At 40.5% G+C, this 7011-nt stretch overlaps 1 long non-coding RNA gene across 1 annotated transcript; it reads left to right on the forward strand.

The window, feature by feature from the left end:
* Window positions 1-781: 781 nt before the first annotated feature.
* LOC123487140 lies at window positions 782-3524 on the forward strand. The gene is made up of 3 exons (XR_006659638.1): window positions 782-1094; window positions 2059-2218; window positions 3454-3524. It is a non-coding gene; the product is annotated as an uncharacterized LOC123487140 (long non-coding RNA).
* Window positions 3525-7011: the final 3487 nt, after the last annotated feature.

Below are 7011 nucleotides of genomic sequence, written 5' to 3' on the forward strand. Positions count from 1 at the left end.
CATGATAACACAAGTTATTGCGCCTTAATGCTTAATCATGCACCCATGTTCCTATTTCGCAAACAAAGCCTCCTTCACTCATGCTGCCAAACATGCCCTCGTAAAACTGACTATCCTACCGATCCTTGACTTCGGCAAAAATAGCCTCCAACATAGCGCTCCAGCAGGTATATCTCACTGGTCATCCCCAAAGCCAACACCTCCTTTGGCCGCCATTCCTTCCAGTTCTCTGCTGCCAATGACTGGAACGAACTGCAAAAATCTCTGAAGCTCGAGACACTTATCTCCCTCACTAACTTTAAGCATCAGTTGTCAGAGCACCTTACCGATCACTGCACCTGTACACAGCCCATCTGTAATTAGGCCACCGAAATACCTCATCCCCATATTGTTATTTATTTTGCTCATTTGCACCCCAGTATCTCTATTTGCACATCATCTTTTGCACATTTATCATTCCAGTGTTAATTACGAAATTGTAACTATTTTTGCACTATGGCCTATTTATTTATTGCCTTACCTCCATAACTTACTACATTCGCACACACTTTATATTTTCTGTTGTATTTTTGACTTTATGTTTTGTTTACCCCATATGTAACTCTGTGTTGTTTTTAATCGCACTGCTTTGCTTCATCTTGGCCAGGTCGCAGTTGTAAATGAGAACTTGTTCTCAACTGGCTCACCTGGTGAAATAAAATAAGAATCTTGATACTCCCTCTTTGCGCATGTGTTCCAAGTGGCTGTCAGGTTAAAGTAGACGATAGCAGCCAACAGGATTCTTAGTGAAAGGGGGTGTTATTGAACGTTTTCTTGACTTTTATAGATCACGTAAAATGTTATCCAGGAACTTTCTGAAGTAAGATTAGGCTACATGAGACGTTTATTTGTCCTAACTTAATTCAGTTTTGATATTTACATAGATGTTTGATTGCTCTAGTCTAGGGGCGCATTCGTTGCAGCCTTGAGAATGGCATTTTCTCTCGGCAACTCCCTAGTCATTATCTGAACACTACAACAAAGTAATCTAACTGTACTGTAGTCTACAACATTTCATGTAATACAAAGAAACGATAGCTTCCACAATGGATCGGGTAAGTCTGGTTTTAACAGTATAGGCCTGCTGTGTTGTATAAAATGTCTAGGCCTAGTTTTCATAATCTTTGATAATCCACATTTTTGTGTTCGGTTTAAATGGATGGACAAAAAAACCTCACGGTAAAACTTGTTGGGAATTTTTTTCCTTCAACAAAGTAGCCTACCACTATGTCATGTTTAGGAATCTGTGACTCTGACCTTATTATCTCACCTTTCTCCCAAAGTGTTCACATTCCTTCACTGATTTCGAACACATTATCCATTATTTGACCAGATACTCAAGTGGCCACTCTAACAAAGAAAATACATGTCTTCATTAATGGAAGGCAACCGGGAAGAGGAAAGATCAGGTGGACCATTATAGCCAATGAGAGGGCAGATATGCGTGTTTCAACTACTTACCACAGCACGAAGTCAAACGTCCAAATGGTATTTTTATTTATTTAGGGTTAGGCATAAAGTTAGAAGTGTGGTTAAGGTTAGGGTTCAAATCTAATTTTAATAAGATTCATTGTAGTAATGGGCGTGGTTTATGACTTTGTTTGTGGTAACTAGTGACGACCAGGCACTACTCCCATATAAGTGTTTTTTTTCCTCAAAGTTGCCGGGATGTCAGGTGTTCTACTTTTACCAATAAACTTCTAACAACCCAATCGTTACTAAATTTATATTCGATCAAATAAGGCATAAACCAGATTTTGGGCCCAGTTATCCCTCTCGCTTCGCCTCTTCCTCGCTGTTTGAAAGGAAAGGACTGATATAAGAAATATGGTGGAAACTCTGACTAGCCCATGCCTCCACCAACCCAATACTATTAGATTTGTGGCTTGTAGTGAAGGAGTGAACATTTCAGGAAAAATGAGATATTCGAGGGATATACTCAAATCAGAGGTTTAGACTGAATTAATAAAATATTTGGTTTAGTGTTAATCTATGTAGAATACTTCTTGCGGCCAACAGGACAAATCTAGCCCGTCCCCCTCCACCCTCCAGGAGTCCCCAGGTCGACCGCCTCCCGGTACTTTACTGCTGGGTCTGGTCGACTGCAGGAAAACACCGGGGCAGAGTGGAACTGAGCGAGGAGAAGGAGAAGAAGAACATGGAGATTTGATTTCATTAAGTAAGAAGCATCGTGTTTGGATTAGAATACAGTCTGCTTCTGTAGCAATTCATTGATTAATTATATATTGATGAAAATATCTGGTCGTTCCACCCAATGTTGAGACGTGTAACGTGATTTTTATTTATTTATTTTTTTTACGTTGGATTTCACCGAATTTTAACATATTGTCATAAAGAGCACATGTTGACCTTCATAAAAAAGCATTTTGCTACAAAAAATTAAGGAACAGTTTAAAACAAGTGTTCAGTTCATGAAACAGGGTTGACCTTAAAATGAGGGACAGGCGTAAATTAATAATTAATCACATAAAATAAATAATGTTCAGAAATGACTTTCAAAGTAACCAAATAACTAGGGCTTTACATGCACACTAGTCATTTCCTATTAAACTGATTATGGCAGTAGGCTGAGTATGGCTTTAGTCATGTAAACACCTTACTCTGCTTATCTTAATTGGTGTGAGGTCATAGCCGAAGTAAGCATACGCCCTTAAAAAACACCTGGTTTTCCTGAGCAATCTTTAGAATTATTAGGACACGTAAACTCTTTAATCAGAGTTATAGTGGTGTATTTCCATCTGTACATGTGCTAGCACAAGCGTTGCAAGCTAGCTTCTTTTGTTGGGTGCATAGAGTTTGGAAAAGCGGAAAATAGGCAGCTTCAAAATAGGTTTCACATACAAACTTTCTTTGTCCAAACTCAGAATCAAATATGCTTTTAAAAAAATAACATGGTAGCTGTGATAGAGCGTTTATTTTGATTGGCAATTTTCTGAATTCATCAAAAGTCTCATCAGGTAGCCTGATTTCAGATGTGTCCATGTAAACATGATTATTAGGAATTTAAATCAAACTCCTATACTAATTGACTATTCACAATAATCATATTATTCTGCGCATGTAACCCCACTCACTGAAGGTAAAACTTGGAGAAATGATTGGGTAAACACTTTTTTAGATGTTACACAGGGTTGAATGAGGTCAAAATGCTGAATTTTGTCACTTTAGCAAGTCTTTATTCATATAAGAAATCTGATGAATTGGATTCTCCATGTGTTCTGTATTAAAGGGCACTTTATTTAATATAACAGATATTTAATATTGAATATTGGTGCACAATTTCTACTGGAAAGATATCAAAGGGATGCAAAAGCCATTACATTCATGGAACGACCCATCTATTTATGGACACATATTTGCAAAACCTTACTATTCAATGTCTTTGTTTCGCAGGGGACAGCCCTAATCTTTGCTCTGTCAGTGGGAGGGGCTTATCATCTGGGGAGCTTCAACAACATCATGATGACAAGACAGAAAAGAGTCTCTCCAGATCAGAACACCTCAAGAAACATCAGCAGAACTGTATAGGGAAGAAACCTCACCACTGCTGCTTTGACTGTGGGAAGGGTTTTGCTAAACAGAGGAATTTATCATTTACCAGCAGATTCACACTGGAAAGAAACCGTACCGCTGCTCTCAGTGTGGGAAGTGTTTCGCTGCATCTAAAACCTAAAATCTCAGAGAATTCATACAGGGAGAGGCCTTACCCCTGTCTTGTTGTGGGAAGAGCTTCAGTCAATCAGGAGCCCTGACTAAACACCAAGCATACACACAGGAGAGAAGCACTTCTAGCTGTTGATCAGGTGGGAAGATCTTCAATCAGTCAGGAAACCTGACTACACACCACGCATACACACAGGGAGAGAAGCCTTATAGCTGTGATCATGTGGGAAGAGCTTCAATCATTCAGGACACCTGATAAACACCAACACATACACACAGGAGATAAACCTTATAGCTGTGATCCCAGCGTGGAAAGGGTTTTGTAGGATTCCACCTGACTGCACACCAGCGCATACACACAGGAGAGAAGCCTTATAGCTGTTCAGTGTGGGCAGAGCTTCAATCGTTCAGGACACCTGACTGCACACCAACGCATTCACACAGGAGAGAAGCCTTATAGCTGTGATCAGTGTGGGAAGAGCTTCAATCATTCAGGACACCTGACTACACACCACCGCATACACACACAGGAGAGAAGCCTTATAGCTGTCATCAGTGTGGGAAGAGCTTCAATCAATCCCAGGACAGCTGACTATACACCACCGCATACACACAGGAGAGAAGCCTTATAGCTGTGATCCCAGTGTGGGAAGAGCTCCAATCAATCAGGTTACCTGATTACACCGCTACACATACACACTGGAAAGAAACCTTACTCCTGTCTATGTGGAAAGAGCTTTGCTCATTCTGGGTCACTGAAAAAACACCAGAAAGCTCAAATGTGCTGTGATTTAACTCCCTCCTCTCGCACCGGTTCCAGATCCCTAAATAAAGTTTAAATACATGACTCTTTACAATATGTTTTCTATCTCCGTTCTCTAACAGTTTACTAAGTCTGATTACCGTGGTAACTTGTGAGCATAATATGCAGCTCTGGATCCAAATTTATCAAGCGTCTTGGAGTAGGAGTGTTGTGTTGTAGGGGTGGGGTGTTGAGGTTGGTGGGGGTTTTCAAAGCTGTATCTCATTTCATTAACTTCTATTATCCATTAAATAATGTAGAATAATGTTTAAATAATAGTAGGTGTATATTATGTGTGAGGAAATAGCCTTGAATTGTACATCTTGTCTCATACAATCATTTGTTCCTGTAGGTGCTGGGTAAAAATTTGAGGGGGACGGTCATGTCCCCCTCAGAACTTTTGGCAGAACGCCCAGAATATGTTCTATAAGTTAAGATAGGAGACAGTGCCAGTCATATGCAGGAACAACTGTTATTATGAACTAATTATGAATAATGAATCATATAAATCATGCAAATATAATATGTCTGTGTAAGCGGTATATAAGAGAACTAACGGGACTGCCCCGAAAGAGCTCCCGACCGACGTGTACGTGCATTAAGTTTGTTGGAACCTCTCCAGCTTGCTGATAATAAATAATTATTCATTTAATTTTGGCTTTGAGTCCCTGGTGGTAATTTCCACGACACGTATTCAATACAAAAATTAATTAAATCCATTATCTTACGTGAAGGAGATGTGTAGCACTGCATGAGGCAAATGGTGGTCTCACCAGATACTGACTACCTTTTTTTAAGGTATCTGTGACCAACAGATGCATATCTGTATTCCCAATCATGTGAAATCCATAGATTAGGGCCTAATTCATTTATTTCAATTGACTGATTTTTTTATATTACATTTTAGTCATTTAGCAGACGCTCTTATCCAGAGCGACTTACAGTTAGTGAGTGCATACATTATTATTATATATATTTTTCATACTGCCCCCGGTGGCGAATCGAACCCACAACCTGCGTTGCAAGCATAGTGCTCTACCAACTGAGCTACATCTCTGCCGGCCATTCCCTCCCCTACCCTGGGACGGTGAACTGTAACTCAGTAAAATCTTAGAAATGGTTGCATGTTGCGTTTATATTTTTGTTGAGTGGAAGAATAATTGAAGAAACTAATGAATAAATGAATGGGCCTATTACTGTTTTAGGTGTTCTATGTCAGAACTGTTTCAACGTGACTTACACCCATCAGAGTATCTGTGCTATGAAGGGCTCAACAGTGGAACTGCCCTGCACATATCAACATCCAAGTTATCATGTTGTCTCAGAACCAAACTGGTATGTCCAAGAGAAATGTAATGAGGCGCCTAAAATCCTGAGCTCTGTGCCAGAGAATACAGGTCATGCAGAGTATCTTGGGACTAAAGAGAAAGACTGCACCCTGAGAATCACAGGCCTGAGAGAGAGCAATTCAACTGAGTACAAGTTCAGATTTAAAACACAGTATGCAGAATGTGGGTACAGCTTCCCTGGTACAACTGACTGTCACAGGTAATATATAATATCTAATTGTAATAATTCATTAGAATCATTCAGACCTGCAGGTGAAGGTGTCTTCCTCCAAAGTGGAAAAGTAGAGAACACTGACCTGTAGCACCACCTGTCTTCTGACCGACAACCCCAACCCCACCTACATCTGGTACAAGAACGGACAACATCTCCATGACCCTACTTCCCAACAATACTCCTGGAATAGAGAGAGAAGGGAGGAAAGTGTAGTCACAAGGCTGAGACTGGGACACACAAGGCTCAATAGTACATTGAAATTGGTGGGAAGCATCCTGCTGGGAGGTGTGATCATTGTCAGGAGGGGCTGGAGACAGTGGAACAGTGTGTGAGGGAATGTACATTTTGAGGAGTAATGGGGTTGAAGAGCCAGGATTAAGTGAACTGCTGGGGAAATCTTCGGGGGATGTGGTATTTAATTATGTATTTCATTACCTAAGGGAGACAAGAATATTGGGCAGGTTAGACCTACACTGTCTCTGGTCCACACTCCAGTTCAGTTGATGGTGGTACTGCACCTTAAGTTGGTTACCAACAACATATAAAATCCACAGAAGAAGAAGAAGAAGAATAGAGAGAGAGAGAGACAGACCACTGTGACTGACCAAAACTTAAGGAAAGCTTTGACTATGTACAACTCAGTGAGCATAGCCTTGCTATTGAGAAAGGGCGCCGTAAGGCAGACCCGGCTCTCAAGAGAAGACAGGCTATGTGCACAATGCCCAAAAAGGAGGTGGAACTGAGCTGCAATGACCATATTAGAGAGACATGTTTACTTCAGATTACACAGACCCACAAAGAAATCGAAAACAAACCCAATTTTGATAAACTCCCATATATATTGGGTGAAATCCACAGTGTGCCATCACAGCAGCAACATATATGACCTGTTGCCACAAAGAAAAGGGCATTCGTCAGAAAAA

Source organism: Coregonus clupeaformis, unplaced genomic scaffold (assembly GCF_020615455.1).
Source record: "Coregonus clupeaformis isolate EN_2021a unplaced genomic scaffold, ASM2061545v1 scaf1488, whole genome shotgun sequence".
Taxonomy (NCBI): domain Eukaryota; kingdom Metazoa; phylum Chordata; class Actinopteri; order Salmoniformes; family Salmonidae; genus Coregonus; species Coregonus clupeaformis.